Source organism: Choristoneura fumiferana, chromosome 19 (assembly GCF_025370935.1).
Source record: "Choristoneura fumiferana chromosome 19, NRCan_CFum_1, whole genome shotgun sequence".
NCBI classification, from domain to species: domain Eukaryota; kingdom Metazoa; phylum Arthropoda; class Insecta; order Lepidoptera; family Tortricidae; genus Choristoneura; species Choristoneura fumiferana.
The window spans coordinates 11,586,251-11,606,072 of NC_133490.1; the positions used below are offsets into that span (position 1 = coordinate 11,586,251).

The following is a 19,822-nucleotide window of genomic DNA, read 5'->3' on the forward strand; positions in this document are numbered from 1 at the left end:
CACGAACGATTCATTCCCTAATTTTGATATATTATGTAAGGCAGAGGCGATTTAGCGACCACTTGCGTCGAGTTGGAAACTGAACCTTATTAATTTCATAATACGTCACAATTTCCATTGTAATTATTGAAAATACGACTAGCTTCAAAAATATTCTTTGTCAGGTGTGTATTCGGTAGCTGCCTTTGTTTCTGGAAGTATGCTTAAATAAATGGGGCCTTATTTTTTTTTTCTTTTTTTTTTATTCGACTGGATGGCAATGGAAAACGAGCAAGTGGGTCTCCTGATGGTAAGAGATCACCACCGCCCATAGACAACTGCAACACCAGGGTATTGCAGATGCGTTGCCAACCTAGAGGCCTAAGATGGAATACCTCAAGTGCCAGTTATTTCACCGGCTGTCTTACTCTCCACGCCGAAACACAACAGTGCAAGCACTGCTGCTTCACGGCAGGATTAGCGAGCAAGATGGTGGTAGCAATCCGGGCGGATCTTGCACAAGGTCCTACCGTCTGCAAAAACCTTATTAAGGGTTAAGCTTATATCTATTTTTTCTTATCATTATCACAGTCTTGGAGTATATAGCTATGAGCAATATTTAACAGGGTTCCGTTTGTTACCCACCAGTACGGAACACTAAAAAAGGCTCAACAACCTTTCTGGAAACTAATGAAATTTATCACGATCGCCTCCCTTCCCTTTTGGCGGTCTCAAGTGTAGAAAGGGCTACTACGAAACTCGCAAATCGAATTCGTATCGCGCCGTCTCTTTCACTCGCGTATTAAATGGCATAAGCGTCAGGGACGGCAACATACGAAGTTCGAGTTTTGCACTTCGTGGTATATTCACGTATGATATGACGTATATATACGTGGTATGTCAGCGATCGATGCATCTGATCCCTTGAGTGCACTGTACTAATGGCCAATAAGCGATCTCCAATTTTTTTTTTTCTTTCGGGGATCGCTACATTAGCGAATGTTTGTGAGTGGTTAACTAATCTATGCCCTTAGTGTAAGTTTTCGGTTACAAAATACGTCTCGATGGCGTTCGCGTTAAAACACGAACAGCGCCTCTAGCGGAACGTTTGCGATGTTCGTGTTTCCATACAAATTGAGATTTTAACGCGAACGCGATCGAGACGTATTTTGTAACCGAAAACTTACACTAAGGGTACTGTCAGACTAACCTGAAGACACGAATGGGAGGAAAATGTTATTAAAAGTGTACATCTATCTAACAACATACATTCCCTTGCTTAATTGACATGAAACCTGCCTAAGAACCATCGCTAGAAAACCTGCTTTCAAATAAAAAAACTGCATTTAAATCGCTCCACCCGCTAGACAGACAGACACACATAGCGGTCAAACTTATAACACCCATTTTGGATCGTGGGTTAAAAATGGAAAGAAGTTCATTATTCAAACCTCGTTACCTAGTAGTCCAAAAAATATTTACAATAAAAAAATACAAAAAGGCAGTCTTGGTATTATGTGCATTCTGGTGTACAACAGTTTAAGACCGCGGGTTCAAGGTGGATGCAGGCCGCTTCCAATCGAAGCAACTGGAGGTCTATAGGTAGGCCAATGTCCAACAGTGGACGTCCTACAGCAGGTGATTATTGTGATTGATGGTGCACACTGCCAATTTAAGGGTTTTACTACCATCGTAAACCATTAACTACAGATACTGATAAAAATGACAACACAAGTAACTAGAAATAAAAAAGGTAACCGTTGATCCGGGAGAGCAGGACTAATCTTATACCCTCAGTAATTGATAAATTGATAATGGATCGTTCACAATACGTACATTATACCTAGTGTCATCCACGAAGACGCGTGATTTTGTCAAAATTAGACATTAATGACATTGTAATAAGAACCACGGCACGCGTCATCGTGAATGACTCTACCTATACATTATGATTTGAATGAACCATTATATAACCCCTCACTTTTCATTGTAGACTGACCATGCACTTATAATACACATTTTTTTTTCTTTATACGACTGGATGGCAAACGAGCAAGTGGGCCTCCTGATGGTAAGAGATCACCACCGCCCATAAACATCTGCAAACCAGGGGAATTGCAGATGCGTTGCCAACCTAGAGGCCTAAGATGGGATACCTCAAGTGCCAGTAATTTCACCGGCTGTCTTACTCTCCACGCCGAAACACAACAGTGCAAGCACTGCTGCTTCACGGCAGGATTAGCGAGCAAGATGGTGGTAGCAATCCGGGCGGACCTTGCACAAGGTCCTACCACCTACAGTCGAGTGCAAAAAAATGGACTTATTTATCCTTCAAAAATATGTATCACACCACAGACTCTTATTCCGACGTAATAAGGCCGTGGTAACATATTTTTGAGTGGTTCGAATAGATGCATATTTTTGCAATTGACTGTACGATATAGTAGCCTTAACTAACTGAATCCAATTAAGTAAGTCCTGCTAACGTCTCCCAAATTAACCTATATATTTATCAAAGTAGGTACCTGTACGACCTTGATGTTTGCAAAGTCGTATTAACGCATCCCATGGATGAAAACAATAAATTATTTTTCGTCCCCAGAAACGCGTAAAACTAGAGCCCTTAGGCCAATTCCCTTAATTTAATTACAAGCTTATGAATTGTTTCATCAACCCGCTTAGTTTTAGCAATGCTTTTAGGAACAACCTGTACCTATTCACACTTAGGTAGATTGTTTATGTGATTTTTCTTTTTTGTCATCAATAAAGAGTTTACATACCTAAATATATACGAATATTTTAAATTTAATATTATTTAATTTAATTTTAGTCAGTATGACAGGCACTCGAATGAAAGAAATCGGCACTATAGGGTTGAGGCAAGGCTAGAGTACATAACAGGGTTTATATTGTCTCACAAAAGCAGACAGCGAACTGCGTAGACAAACGAAATTATCTAGACTAAACCAATAGTATATACAAAATTTATGAATTCATATATTTTACGGTCAAGACAGTCATTGAGGTAAAGAGACGATAGAAGATACACTATTGTATGATTTGTAGTTGTGCAATTGCAAACTGTGACGTTGTAATGCAAGATTTTTGTTGCGTACTTAAATTACAAAATGGAGACATTGTTTAAATGGTAAGTATTTTTGATACTAATTTGATGTATAAAATTTCAAGCTTGTTCTTAATTAAATTTGATATGTGGTTTAGTTTATTTGTATTTACTTTTCTAGAGTTATTTCTTTTTTATAGTGACAATTGACTTCTTATAATAATTTTGATGATTTATTAAGTACAATAGTAATTTAAGGCCATTTTTTTTAAATTAGAACGTTAAAATAAGAAAGATACATCGAAAAAAAAAATCGTTTTCAAAATGTATCTAAAGATTATTGAAACATAATACTTACACAGGGTCTCGCGCGTAAAAAACAGTTAATTCACAGCACTCAAATATATACACAACAACACAATTAAAAAATACTAACACTCTACGTCCCTTCAACTCGCAGCGCTAGCATATTGTGTACCTTCTCTAGCCGCTGTCACTGGCACTCTGCACAACAGTCGCCATATTTAATAAAGGAAAATAACACGGTTCCAATTTTGAATTAGGATCACGCCTTGATACGCTGGTTTTTATATTTTTTTAATTTTGACCGAGGAGGTCGAAGTCGGCAGGGCGGTGTGACGCGCGCACGGCTAACTTCGCGGCTATGCTGCGCGCGCATGCTCCGACTTCGCGCCTATATCTGACCTCATTTTGAGCAATGAATTATTTTCGAGACGGGAATGCACGCATATCCTTGTTTGTATGGTTTATTTGTCATTATTGTGTTAGATGTGTACGTACATTGTTGTAGATAGCTGCGTTTATAGGGCTGTAGTCTAGTTAATGGCACGCACGCTATGACAACACCATGTTTGTAAAATAGGTTAAATTATGCGTGGTCATACATAAAACAAATGTACGTGTCGACTTGAGAACATCCTCCGTTTTTTTTCGTCGGTTAAAAATTAACAAATGACGCTCAAATTTAGGTTCAAATAAAAAAAAACTAATATTTTATGCTTATGACAGAAACATTAAGCGGCTTGCTGAAACTGATTTTCATGAAATACAAGCATAGAAGTAAAGGTCGATGGGGGGGCGAAGATATTAGGTAAGGATACAAAAGCATTTTGTTACTTTTCAGTTTTTCCTTTTGTTCCTTAGACCAACAATATTTTAAGTGTGGGTAGGTACAGTCACCAGCACCAATATCTGACACAACAAGCGTGCATAAATATCTGATACGACTCTATTTCTAGGGCCGGAAGGACGTGGCAGATATTAATGCTGGTACCATGAAAATAATTACTTCGGAAATCTACCTGGTTGCATTGAAGAAAAGACAAATAAATTAATGTGTAGAAGTAAATAATACGGTCGGGTTCGAATTATGTATGATTTTTGGGTCTATGGATGCAGTTTTTGTTATCACTCAAATCGATGACATGTTTCCTAAGAACAGATTTTTCTAGGTAGATAGTCTTGGGTCTTTAGTACACCATAATGCACATGAAATGACAGATTCTTAGTGTGCTCCCATGCATGTTGGTTTCATAATACAAACAATGTCAATGTAGAACTTTTCGGCCCCAACGGCCATCTGTTCTCCGTGCAATATGGCCTGCCCATTGCCACTTCAACGAGCTAATTCGCTTGGCTGTACCAATTCTCGGTGCATCATAAACACTTTCTAAATGACTGTACTCTTGACTTGAGAGAGAAATTAAATGAAACGAAATGATTATTCGAGGCACAGTCAAATACAAGTGCGAGTCGGACTCGCGCACGAAGGGTTCCGTACCATTATCTATACAACATTAGACATTAGCAAAAAAAACACGTTTGTTGTATGGGAGCCCCCTTAAATATTTATTTTATTTTAATTTAATTAATTATTTTTAAAATGATTATACAACTAAAGATTCTGTAAATATTTCAAGCGTCTACCGGTTGCCGTTATTAATATCAAGCAAAAGAAACGGCAAAACAATCACATTTGTTGTACGAGTATGGGATCTGCCCTTAAATATTTATTTTATTCTCTTTTCAGTATTTGTTGTTATAGCGGCCACAGTAATACATAATCTGAAATTTCAAGTGTAACTATTACGGCTCAAGAGATAGAGCCCTGTGACAGACGGACGGACAGACAGACAGACAGCGGAGTACGGAACCCTAAAAATGGTGAATTTTAGGGTGCCTCAACTTGCCTGATTAGCTAATCAAACAAACAAACTACGACTTTTAGAAAATAGTGTGGTGATTTTCCCTTACCTTCCACATCGCAGTACTCCGGAGTTGGAAAAAGACCCCTGTGCACTCTCCCATGAGACCCTTAGCCTTTTACGACTCCCACGGGGATAGCTCCGTCCTTTTCTAAAACCCGGAACGGCACGAAACAAACATAATGCCGTGTTTCGGTTGATTGCGAGTTAAAGCACGAATTGTCTGGAGTTACCTTAAAGACGAGGAGCTCAAAAATAAGCCGTGGTGGCTTAATAGTTTGACCTATGGCTTCGCTCCTCTAAGTTGAGTTTTTCGAAATTCATGTGCGATTTACATTTGAAATTTGCTAAGAGCTTTTCGAATAAGGACAATATTGTAAGGAAACCTGCACAAACCTACGAAGAATTTCAATGATGGATGTGCAGTTTCCAATACACACTAAATATGGACCGGCGTAAGAACTACCTACTGTGAATGACGAGGCCTGTGTCCGAAGTCGGAAGTATATAATAGGCTGGGATGATGATGAGATGATATAAAAAAGTATAAAGAATCGTATGTTATATTGTAAAAAAAATCAAGCCCTTTTTCTGTTTGAAACTTTGTATTGACTTTCCGTAGATCATCGTCCAAACTACATTTCCATAGTAAATTTCAAGTCGATGCCTGAACTATACAAAACAATTCAATGACTCTTTATTGTACACCATAAATAGTAAGCGATACAGAAAACGTACACAGAAAGAAAACCACAACGCAAATAATAGGCGGTCTTATCGCTTAACCATTGAAGAGTAAGCATTTCCTTCTCCCGTGATGAGTGCTCTAGTGTTACGGCATATCATTTCAGTGGCCGAAAATTTTAGAACAAAATTAAAATTTTGCATGCTTATTTCATCGTAATATTTGAGAGGTTGAAAGAGTTTTGGAATCTTATTTCAGCTTTGAGGTTACGGAACCCTTTGTGGTCAAATAAAATTCACACTTGCCCCGTTTTTAAGCTTTATTTGAGCATATCTGAAGAAATTTATATTATATACTTATATTACATTTGATCAAAACGTGTAAGTTCCTAGCCGTGGTGGCTCAATGGCTTGACCTGCGGCTTCTCAAGCAGAGGATCCTGGGTTTGATTCCGGACTCGCACCCTCGCTTTACTCTTTACAGTGAAGAAAAACATCGTGAGGAAACCTGCACCTACGAAGCAATTCAATGGTATGTGTGAAGATTCCAATCCGCACTGGGCCCGCGTGAAAACTACCGATTAAGCTCTCTCATTGTAAGAGGAGGCCTGTACCCAGCAGTGGGACGTATATATGCTGGAATAATGATGATTATAATGAACCCCGGCTCGCACCTCTGAGTTTTTCGAAATTCATGTGCGGAATTACATTTGAAATTTAACCACGAGCTTTGCGGTGAAGGAAAACATCGTGAGGAACCTGCACAAACCTGCGAAGCAATTCAATGGTACGTGTGAAGTTCCCAATCCGCACTGGGCCGCGTGGGAACTACGGCCCAAGCCCTCTTGTTCTGAGAGGAGGCCTGTACCCAGCAGTGGGACGTATATATGCTGGAATAATGATTATAATGATCACTGATGACCACACAATATTTTTGTATTTTCATATATGATTTATCAACTCCGTATAATTTTAAACCAGTGTCTCCGTAATCATTCATTCTCTGAGCAATTATCTTTGTTACAAAGGGATCTGCAAAATACATACCGGGTGTGGCCTGTAATACGAGCAAAAAATTAAAACATACATCGTCCTCGTCAAACTGAACAACATTAGTTCAGCGACTTTTAAAAATAATGGAGTCTTTGAATTTTCCTTTTTTTCATACAAATTAAATAGTGCTATCGTATGGCGTATCCTACAAACATCAAGCATTTTGCTTTACATTGCTTCTTCGAATAAACCTAAAAGCGTAATAAAAATTAAAAAACTAATTATTTTTAAAAGTCGCTGAACTAATGTTATTCAGTTGGAAGAGTATAATGATCTATGTTTTAATTATTTGCTCATATTACAGGTCAGGCAGGTGGTAGGACCTTGTGCAAGGTCCGCCCGGATTGCTACCACTATCTTACTCGCTAATCCTGCCGTGAAGCAGCAGTGCTTGCACTGTTGTGTTTCGGCGTGGAGAGTAAGACAGCGGTGAAATTACTGGCACTTGAGGTATCCCATCTTAGGCTCTAGGTTGGCAACGCATCTGCAATACCCCTGGTGTTGCAGATGTTATGGCGGTGGTGATCTCTTACCATCAGGAGACCCACTTGCTCGTTTGCCATCAAGTCGAATAAAAAAAAAAAAATTACAGGCCACACCCGGTATATGGCTTTTTAGCCTTATAAGCGTCTCACGGCTCGCTCGTATAACATCTATATCTACTTTTAGTTCTATAACTAACGCCTTTCTTTCAGAGTTATAATTATAATACTATCCACGCTCAACGTGCAACGGTCTACGCGCCGTAGCACCGCTACGAGGCTACGCGACGTAGCTACGTGCTACGAGACCCCTGGGACCGAGTTACTTAATATTTGAGGGTAATTGTGTGCGATGTTGGAGCGCTAAACCGTCCGGAGTCGGCACGCAATCTTGCAGGAAAACGTGTTTACATGCTGGGTTGGAAGCAATTCGTGATAATTTTATGTTACTGTCTTTTTCTTCGTAACACTCTTTGCAACACTGTGAATTATACGAATAAATGTTGTTTTTATTTATTTCCATTAAAATATTTTTTTAACAAGGCGCTGAAAATCCTCAAACCATTGGTTAAGATCCTTTATAGGGATAAGATCGCCTTTGTACACATGTTTGTCCATGTTTGTATATTGTGATTGTGTCTCTATTTTTGTACAATAAAGAGTTTAGGTTTACATACATGTGGTAATTCCAAGTATCTCCATTGACATTGTCAACAACAAACAAACACACTGTAAAAAACAAAAAGTTGCCTGGTAGACATGGCTCTGTGCCGATAAGGCTGATTGATAACAGTGTAAATTTTCTTAACATACTATTGTTTAAAGCCTGGTGGCCTAGTGGTTTGACTATCGCCTCTCAAAGCAGAGGTTCGTGGTTCAACCCCGCTCGCAACCTCTGAGTTTTTTCGGATTCATGTGCGAAATTACATTTGAAATTTACCACGAGCTTTACGGTGAAGGAAAACATCGTGAGGAATACTAACAAAGCGAAGCAATCAATTTGTTTGTGAAGTTCCCTCCGCACTGGGCCGCGTGGGAACTATGGCCAAGCCCTCTTGTTCTGAGAGGAGGCCTGTGCCCAGCAGTGGGACGTATATAGGCTGGGATGATGATGATGACTATTGTTTTGAATTGTTTATTTTGTGGTATCCAATAAAATCATTGCAATGTGTTGTACCTATTTTACTTATTGCTTTTTTCATGAGAATCCCTTTTAATTTTTAACAACTAATTGGTGACTATCATTAAAAAAAAAGTGTACACACCATATGTTTTAGTGTCGCTAATACCACTCCCGTATAGGCCTGTTTAACCACCAGGGAAAATGCCGCTGATACAATGCATGAACCATCTGTCATAGATGCAAGGGCCTTTGATTAGGCATTAAGATCTCCGGTTGGTTCTGTGCTCTAAGGCTGTGACCTTGACAAGTGGACTCTGGGGGGAGGTGTGACTGTTGTCATTGTGTTTATGAAGACTAGATGTTTATCATCTTACTCGTATAGTGAAGTTTATCGCAAGCCTTCCACTGCGAACTCATTTTAATATGCAATTATCAACTGCTTAGAAGTTTAGGGGAAGTACTGCATGAACTACACAATGTACTTACGTCAATCTGAGTGCGCTTCACTTGCAGTAAAAGCTATTTGCCTTTTTTAAAAGCTTTTATTTAACTTGCAATGAATCTTGTATTTATGTATGTGCGGGTCGAATCTTGCAAGTTATAAACCCACTTCTAGTAGTCGGATTGTCTTGAAATTTGGCATAGTTATGTAAATTGCGCGACGATGACAATACAATAATCTGGTAGTGACATTCTGGTAGTCCGGCCAGGATCGTCTCCGAAGGACGGAACTCTTCAACGGTTAATGGCATGGACTTGAAATTTGGTATACAAATGTAGTTTGGGTGACAATGCAAGTACAGTCAGCAAAAAGCTGACCACCAACTCACCAAACACTTATTTTTGCTTTTAAGCGATAATACCGCCCATTGTCTACCCTGAATTTATGTGTACTCGTATACAGGGTGAGTTCAAATTGGTAATACAGAATCAATGTTTTACAAATAAATATATTGTACTCATTTTTGGTGTGCAAAAAAGAATATTTGTATTGTATTGTATTGTATTGTAAAAGGTGGACATTAAGCTTTATACTCAGGTCAGGTCCGCTTTTTAGTAACATTAAAACTTTTTTACTCGGCCTAACCTAACTTGGTACCTACTGGTCATTAACAATGCCATGTAATACTTTGTTTTTTTTTTTAATCTAACGTTGCTCTTCTGTTTCATGAAATGAAATGAAATCGGATATCGCATGACCAAAGGTATGTAAATAAGATATTCGTATTTTGGTGGGTCCTTTCATGGTCTACCATTTTCATGGTGTACAATATTTAAAAATATATGTAGGTTGTATTACAGATATAATTTTATTGTTGTTATAAACATCGCTTAGTCCGTTATCTCCGTTTTAGCTAATTATGCTATTTGAGCGAAAGGGCGGCTTGCAAATCATTTTTGTTTTTCATACAAGTGCCTCTGACAATGTTCTATTTTAGCCGGATAACTGAACTACTTTTGTTCTGCAACTTTTTAAAGCATCCAGTGCAATTTTTTTATTATTATACTTTATACAGATTAAATCAATGTAATTTTCACATTCAAGTTATTTGAGCATGTTACAAAACAAGAAACTTGCAATGTATTGTTCTATTTAGCCGGATAACTGAACTACTTTTGTTCTGCAACTTTTTAAAGCATATCCAGTGCAAATTTTTGGTATAGTTCATACAGATTAAATCAGTATAATTTTCAATCAATAAATTATCTACATTCAAGTTATTTGAGCATGTTACAAAAAAAGAAACTTGCATTTTCAATCTTCATGTTCGGAGGCCTCCTGTATATAAAGACCAATGTACCTAATTCTTCGAAATTGTAGGAAATAAAGTCTAAATTTAAGACATAGTTGTTCAAGCGCGCGAGGCCGCGGGCAAAGGCTAGTGAAAACAAATAACGGGAAAACTAAATACAGCACGCGACACAGTTCGACAGTACACATTAAGGATTCTCAGAATCGCATTCCTTCTTGACACTGTTTGTACATCTTGTATGCAAGGTGTCTTCAAAATACTCCGAAATAATGCAGCAGATGGGTGAGTTCATTATTATCAATATCCCAGGGTACATACGAGTACGTCCCACTACTGGGCATAGGCCTGCTCTCAGAATAAGAGGACTTGGGCCGTAGTTCCTACGCGGGCCCACTGCGGATTGGGAACAGTGAGGATACTGGATGGTTGGCTTTTTACAAGCTTTTATTTAGTTTCACCTGTCCCTTGTCTGTCTGTAGTCAAATCTTGCAAGTTAAATTCGACCAACTTCCAGTAGTCGGATTGACTTTAAATTTGACATACTTATGTAAATCACGTGACAATACAATAATCTAGTAAAAACATCCTGGTAGTCCAGTCAGGATTGTCTCCGCAGGACAGAACTCTTCAACGGTTAATAGCATCGACTTGAAATTTGGTATGCAAATGTAGTTTGGGTTACAATGCAAGTAAGTCCACAAAGAGTACAGTCAGCAAAAAAGCTTGTATTAAAAATAAAAAAAATATGGTTAGGTTATTTGACTGAACATCCTTGTAAATAATCATTGATTGAAAACCCTCTTTCAACTGCTATAACTTTCTCTATTACTTATCTACAATACCAAGCTTTGTCCCAAAACCAAAAGCTTGAGTTACTGTACAGTCACGCACACCATTGTGTTCCAACAAAGCTGACAGGCGCGATAGCGGCGGCGGAAGCACTTGCGCGCAAGATTGTACGCCTCAATACGATACCGGTGATATGGGAAATGCTTTGTATGGAAAATGTATGACTATGTATGTTTAAAGGCTAGAGAATGAAATTAAAATGCGAGGAATACAAAAATATCTCCAGCTGGTTACATATTTGAATATCGAAAGTTTAAATATCTACGGGTAAAATGTCGATGTTCAAAATATCGAAAATTAAAATATCGACTGTATCGTAATATTTAAAATTAAAATAACCAAAGTTTATAATGTCGAATGGTTAGATAATCTACGTCCAATATATCGAAAATATATTTTATCTACAAAAGTGACATCGAAAGACATAAACATCGAAGTCCAAAATATCGAAGTACAGAGTATCGAATATCCTATGTATGAACGGGACGTGACGGGGTCGACGGAGCTTCGCTTCGTGGAGCTCCTATTCCGCTCAGTTGAGGCGCTTCGTGCCTTGACGCAATACTAACCTAACCTATAGAACATGAATTACCAAAAATATTTGGTTCGGTTAGGTTAGAACTGTGACCACAATGACTAGATGTAAAATAAATGCTATTAAGAGAAAGGAGCAATAAGTAAAGCAGATTTGTATGTACGATATTTTAATTTTCGACATTTCAATCTTAGACATTTTGACCATAGGTATAACAACTTTCGATATTGTGGTATGGTTGATATTTTAATTTTCGATATTTTGAACATCGACATTTTAACCGTAGGTATTTTAATTTTCGACATTCAAATTTGTAACCCTCCAGCTACTCGCTGACGGTGGGACTAGTGCCTAAAGTATCATGGGCGACCGAGCTTCGGTTATTTTGTAACACTTATATCAACTATTAGGATATAGATAATAAGGAGCTCTAAAAATCATGAGGAAAGCTGCACCAGCCTGCGAAAAAAAACAATGGTGTGTGTGAAGTTCTCAATCTACACTGAGAGAAGCCCTATGCCCAACAGTGGGAAGGGATGGTGATGAATGATGTGTCAATGACGTAATCCGTCTATGTCTTGTCTCTCGCGAACGTGCCGTTTTAGAGCCCAACGGCATTGCATGAGACCACCATGAGACGATATCAAGGGGCCGGATGGTAAGTAATATGTCTTTGAGTCCAAAGGATGAGCCGGGCTTTAGTCTGGGACGCAACCCGAGTTGACACTCAGCAGGTGGTAGGACCTTGTGCAAGGTCCGCCCGGATTGCTACCACCATCTTGCTCGCTAATCCAGCCGTGAAATAGCAGTGCTTGCATTGTTGTGTTTCGGCGTGGAGAGTAAGACAGCCGGTGAAATTACTGGCACTTGATTTATCCCATCTTAGGCCTCTAGGTTGGCAACGCATCTGCAATCCCCCTGGTGTTGAGGGGTCTATGGGCGGTGGTAATCTCTTACCATCAGGTGACACACTTGCTCGTTTTCCATCCAGTCGAATAAAAAAAAAAAAAAAGCAGCTGGTCCAACTCTTAAAACATTTGCAAAAGTACCTGGTTGATACAACTAGAGACCAAAAGGCCGGCAACTATGTCTCTCAAAGCTACTTATAGCTATTCAACAAGGAAACGTAATCAGCTCGTAACCAGCCTTTGGGACAAAATGCCACGCGGATCATTTTTCTAGATTTAATTTAGTTTTTTTAAAATTTTGCTGTCTGATTTCTCGTTTTTTATTTCAGAAGATATGGAGGATATAGATATAGAAACAACCTGTCAAACACAACAAATTGGCAGTAGTGGTTGCTAACTTAAGCAACTATTTGCCATAAACAACAAAACTGCCCCAGCCGAAAGGCGCTATCTCAAAAAAAATCGCTTTAATGTCATTTAATGGAATTAGATATATTCAACCTTTCTCTTAACAGGTTTAAAGCTGCCCTGTTAAAACATTAGTTTTGTTTTGTTCAACTAAATTATTTTTAATAGGTCATTTATATTCTTTGTACGTGTTACTCTACTGTATAATTTAATAGTGGCATATTTGCTGGTCTATGTTTCGTTTAAGTCTTATTTTCTTAAGTTTATTTCTATATTGTACCGTTTTTTGCCCAAATAAACATTAAACATTTACACCATGAGATGCATGGTTTAAGCAACACTATAGTATTAATAACTCAAAAGGTATTTCTTTTGAGATAGCGCCTTTTAGCTTAGGAGGGCAGATTAAAGTTGTTATGGATATTCGAGATTTACGAGACAAGCTCGTACATAAATAAAAAGTAACATTTTAAATAGCATAATCAATCACAAGCGTTAAATATGAAGCAAAACCACACGCGCGTCAGCATAGATTTTTCTAGCACCCGCATAATTACCATCATTATAAAGTCAACACCCCATCTCCAGCCGAAATACTAACGACCTTCTCCAAATGATTTCCTATTTCTTTACATTCTCGTTTTTCACTTCAAATATGCCGTTTTTTTTACACATTTTTATTAAAGTTTTTTACAGACTGTATTTCTATTGACTGTTGCATTGGTCATCATCCCAGCCTATATACGTCCCACTGCTGGGCACAGGCCTCCTCTCAGAACGAGAGGGCTTGGGCCATAGTTCCCACGCGGGCCCAGTGCAGACTGGGAACTTCGCACGCACCATTGGATCGCTTCGCAGGTTGTGCATGTTTCCTCACGATGTTTTCCTTCACCGCAAAGCTCGTGGTAAATTTCAAATGTAATTCCGCACATGAATTTCGAAAAGCTCAGAGGTGTGAGCCGGGGTTCGAACCCACGACCCTCTGCTTGAGAGGCGATAGGTCAAACCACTAGGCCACCACGGCTTCGTTGGTATCCAAGCTATAATTACGTATGTACCAGCGTTTTTCAAACTTTTCATGACGCGATCCCTTTGGTTTGAAAATACTGTCGACCCCCACTAACTAACCTCCACTAACAATATAATCATACTCATAATCCTACTAATATTATGAATGTGAAAGTTTGTGAAGATGTTCGGAGGTTTGGATGTTTGTCACTCAATCACGTCTAAACCTCTGAACCGATTTAGATGAAATTCGGTATACAGATAGTTTGAGTCCCGAGGAAGGACATAGGATAGTTTTTATCCCGGAAAATTTCATAGTTCCCGCGGGATAGCGGTAAACGAACACTACGTGGGTGGAGTCGCGGGTAACAGGCTAGTCATACATAACGGTGGAATATGTTAAAGTTACCTACTACAAACGATGCATGCCGATCCACAGATTGAAAAACATATCATTCATGTCAAGCCCTCACTTTCATGTAAGTATGGAAATTTCACGTGTGGGAAAAGACTTGGATGAAGTTTGTTGGGGTTACAATCCTCACCATCGAGGGACCGATCGAGGAGTATGTCGTTTATGATTAAGGCAAAATGTTTAATTAATAATAGCTTACCGTTTTCTGAGTAGGTACTTCCGTCTCCACGTGTTCCTTTCACTTTGAGTCCACACTCACAACTGCCGCAATTTAAAAAGAGAAGGTAACGTTAAATGCATCTGATTCACTTGTTCACGGAATGACTAAACTGACAAAAATGTACCACTCATACGTTTAGTCATTTTGGTATCTCGAGCACACTTCATCTTTTGACTTTAAGTCTTTCCCTACTGGAAATATGGCCGAGCTTTGATCCTCACTGAGTTGTATACTTGATTAGTAAAACATAAACCATTACGCTAAAGCTCTATTTATTTTTAAAAGCACGTTTTATCAGCTTTTTGTTTTGGCAGCGGCAGCTCGCGGATAAAAAATGTTTTTTTTTTATTTGTTGGTTATTTTTAATGGAGAATGTGATTCGTTTGGTCGATCGGAAGTTTTCGGCGAAAATAGACCGCGCGTGGCGCGCGCGCAGCGGCGGTGGTGATGGGGAGCGAAAACTATCTGTATCGATATAATAATTTACATGAATTACACTGACATACTGCATAAAGATTTTCCGTCGTATTTTGTCGAAAAAGTTCGTATTTATCATGCCCTCTCAGCTGGCTTATCCATCGTACAGCCGTACGTTTTTCATTTTGACATTAGACACTATAACCTCCTGTTTCACCATCCATTGATTCAATTCATCCGACGGATAAAAAGTGATGCCGTCTCTGTTTCTTTTGTTCGAATAGACGGAGACGGCATCACATTTATCCGTGAAATAAAATTAGACAATGGGTGGTGAAACATAATAATAAATTTCAATATTAATAAATTATGAAAATGTCACTCATTTATACAATAATTGATTGACACTTCTGGTGCCGTATTCTAATTAAGAGCTGACCTAATGAAGACCATTCGACTACGTCTATATATAGTATTTTATAACTCTTTATTGTACATAGAACACATGAAAGTAACTCTACACAAGAAAAAGAGATCTACAAAGGTGAACTTATCTCAAAACGGATCTCTTATAGTTAACTTTTGATAGGACAGTCAGAAGCCAGACTAAATGATTTGGTACCTATGGTAAATATGTAGTAAGAATAGTACAATAGTATTTTCACCATAGATTTTTTTAATTTAATTTGAGTTCAGTTATAATAATAATAATTAAACATAAGTAAACTGCTCGTAACACTTAATTTTAGGTAAGTACTTAATTGTTTTTACCGGGGAAAGCTAATTCGTTCCAGGGGAGGGAGGTTGTGCAGGAATATATGTACGTATGTGTGCTGGTCATCTTTTCATTATTTTTTTAACTGTTCAACGGAACAGTCAGTCAGGTCAGTCATTAACGAATGACTTGTGTGGTATCATTTTCGTACATAAAAGAGATATTAATCCAGAATTTTTATCTTAATACTCGATTTTTGCTTCGCCATTTCGCCATCAAGTCCGATCTCTTTTAAAAAAAAAATTGTTTCGTTTCGATATTTTTTACACTGACTCAAATTTCGTGGGTCGATTTAGATTTATCGATAAAATTCCATCGACACTGTCACCGCAACGCAGCGTGATATATGAACTCCGGGAATGCCGGCGATTGCCCACGCGCAGTGCCAACTGTCTTTGCCAGCTGATTCCCTAAGACTTCCGGTTCCGTTCTTAGTTAGGGTCAATATCAAGTTGTGACATCTTAACTGAAGTACCTGGGCAACTGTGCCTTGCTCAGAGTTTTTTTTTTTGGTAAAAACTTGATTACTTGATTTCCTAGAGGTAAAGACCAAGCAAGATCGATTGTTCGCCCCCGAAAACCTTCATATGTCAAATGCCATGAACACACTACTCTCGTGTTGTAGGTGTCCATGGGCGGCGGTGATTGCTTCTCATCAGGTTATCGGCACGCTCGTTTCCTCCTGTTGTTGAAAAAACCGTGAGAACTGTTTATGATATCTGAGAAATGAATACCTACAGAATGTCCGGAATATCAATGTTAGAACTTTAGGAAGTGATACACTGAAGTATTAGGAAGTGTTTAATGTCTTAAGTCAAAACGTCTAATTTTTTGATATAATTTATGTGTAGCTACATAAAAAATAGACGGATAACAACTGATGGAAAACAGGGGGCAGGGGGATTAAATAAATATTTGACATGATCATGAATATAACTAGAAAACAATAATAATCTGTTTCTAAAACAAGGTGCTGGCTGAAAATCAGCGCTGGAGTGTATAGCCAGTGTCCTATTCACAACCGCAATGACACATACTTTCCTACGTGTTGTCTATACTATTGTTGTGTCTTGTGTTGTGAATAAATGTATTTTCTTTCTTTCTTTAAAATTTATATGAAAGATACAATTTCAATATGAAATCATCTGATATGATGATGATTAAATCTCGTTTACTGCCGGCATAAAATGTGTTCGAAAGCAGTTTCATTCAGTCAACAAGAGTTACGCAACGGCTAGGGTTAACAGATCAAGAGCTCTATTTTTGGTTTTATCCGTAGCCATAACTCTCGTACAGTCTGCTGTTAATTTATTTTTAAGTCAGACGTCTACTTCGTAGGCCATGGGGTTCCTGGGAGCGTCAAAGTTCGCATACTCTTCGCTAGTCATACCGTAATTTTGGTCCGAATCATCGTTTGTCATACTTTTTTTCCCACTGAAACCCACCCACAGTTTTCTGAAATTTTTAAATGGTCATCCTGTAGAAAACTGTAGGTTAGGTTAGATTTGTTTTATAACAATTCTGAACAACTATTGGATTCAGAAAAAAAAGAGTTATGAGAAACGATCATTCTGACAAACATACATTCGGACTTTGAACAAGTAGGGACGCATTTATTACAGCCCTAATACTTCATTAGATTTTGCTCGCATATTACGAACCCTGATTATGACTTTCAACTATTATAATTATGAGCCGATATGGACCCGTGGGACGTAAAATAAGCCGGAATATACGCAATGATCATCAACGTTTTACAAAACAATTAAATCAAATTTTATCATTTAAAGACTAAGAAATCTGGCCGTCTTCAAAACAAGAGTGAATGGGTCAGTAGCATGTATCCCGCCCGGGGCGGAAGAGAATTTTGCCGCCCTCTTGTTTAGGTTTTAGAAAAACACAGTGCCTATACAAGATATCAATACAAACCAATCAAAAACTCCATTCAATTATAGAAAAGGGATTCCCTGATTTCGTAACAGTATAGAAAATTTTGTGTGTGCTCATTCTAAAGGTTACTGTCCAAATCGTAGGTGCGAAGAAATTGTGAAATATATTATTATTTAGATATTGTTCAGCATATATTATTTATTATGGAATTTTGCCCTCAAAATTGCGGAAACTACGCTACGCCACTGGAATGTTAATTTGATAGGCAAGTGTGCTCCATCTCAGTTCACATTCTGCGCAGTTAAAAATAAAGTTGTGTTAAATACTTGTGACGTCCTGGGGGGTGAACGTCCTTCACGTCCGTAGGTGTAAACCTTTAAAATCCCTACACGTGCCCCCTGGGTGGTGCCAATCGAAGGACAACGCCGAGCACGGGCGGCGGTTAAGTAACCCGACCAGGTTGACACAAGCCTAGGAAACGGAAATATTTCCTGAAAGTGTGAAACCCGCCAAGACGTGTGGCCGACGTGGTGGGTATCGGGCTAAGAACCTCCAACCATGAACAGTTACAGCAGGACCGGTCTGGAAGAGAGAGACGGACAGTCGATCCGGGTGGAGAAAGGCTGGAGAGGCGTATGCCCAACGGTGGGCGAAAACGCGCTGAAGAAGAAGAAGTAAATCTGTTTAAAAAATATACCTCGTTGAGTCTCTTGCCGGATTCTTCTCAACAGAGGTTTTTCCGAACCGGTGGTAGATTTTTTTTTGACATTCATAAGTGCTTGTTATAGCCTAAATTGAATAAAGATATTTTGACTTTGACTTTGGCTTTGAAATCTTCGCTTACCATTAGGCGTGATTGAGATCAAACGCAAGCCTATAATTCTGTATAAAATTTTAAAATGAAGTTCAAAACATATGAAGAACAAGAAATTCGTGTACTCACGCGCACCAGCCCAGGTCTAAAATAGAGAAACAATGTACTAGGAACCAGACTGTTAGGTTGTTTAATAAACTTCCTGTTGAGCTGAAGAGTACGAGTATCGTACCATATAATATTTTTAAAGATAAGTTAAAACAATTTTTATTGAGAGGAAATTTTACAGTATTGACGAAATATTTGATGAAATGTATAGATAGAGTATAACTGTTGGATATATTTTATTTTATTTTCTTGTTAGCTGTAAGACATTCAAACACAATCATGTATTGTTTAATGAATAAATGATGTTTAAAGACTATAAAAAAAATGCAGGCAACTGTACTGTTATGAGAGAGCACAGCGGTCCATGTGGCCCATTGAAGCACCGACTCTGTTTCTAACGCCTGCTAACGTAAACGATAAACGTTTTATACGGTTGCTTGCCGTACAACGTACCTTTTAGCATTACTCATCACTAGCAACCATGGGCATCGCCAGGGGGAAGCAGGGAGGAACAGCTGCCCCCCACTAGAGATTCGACTGTACGTCGAAACCGAAACACGAATGAGTTCACTTGCCCACCTCCCCCCTCTGGGCCATCGGCTGCCGACGTCCGTGCTAACAACCATCGGTATTGAAAAACTACGTGGAACACACGCCTGTTAACGCACTCTTAAATTTCCCATTGACCTTTAGAGGCCGGGGGAGAAGTAGAAATAAAAACCGGCCAAGAGCGTGTCGGACACGCCTAAGATAGGATTCCGTAGCCGTTACGAAAAAATCAAGTACTTAATATTATTCTAAGAATTTTACATTTTGTATGGAATCTCCAAGTTTATATTTTATATCTTAGGCAACTTAGCTGTTATAGTTTCCTGGTAAGTTTGATATACTTATCTACTATTATTATGAATTAAGAAAATAAACAAACATTACTTTAGGTTTAGAGAAGGGGGGGGGGGGACGCTCGATTTTAATGAAAATTTGCACTTTAAATTCGAATATTTCCCAAACAGATCACTCAATCGAAAAATCGTCTTGCCAAGCCCCAAAATGAATTAAAAAGACCTATCCAACGATACCCCACACTATAGGGTTAGTCGAGAAAAAAATA

At 38.5% G+C, this 19,822-nt stretch overlaps 1 protein-coding gene across 22 annotated transcripts in view; it reads right to left on the reverse strand.

The window, feature by feature from the left end:
* Positions 1 to 15,096, reverse strand: part of LOC141438818 (muscle calcium channel subunit alpha-1-like) — a 187,827-nt gene extending 172,731 nt beyond the window's left edge. For 21 of the 22 annotated variants that reach the window (XM_074102820.1, XM_074102812.1, XM_074102821.1 and 18 more), the window contains exon 1: positions 3,402 to 3,698. The gene's annotated coding sequence lies outside the window, so the exon portion shown is untranslated. Of the gene's footprint in view, positions 1 to 3,401; positions 3,699 to 14,686 lie in introns of those variants that run through there. The other variant, XM_074102809.1, reaches the window with a different exon arrangement.
* Between the last annotated feature and the right edge of the window lie 4,726 nt (positions 15,097 to 19,822).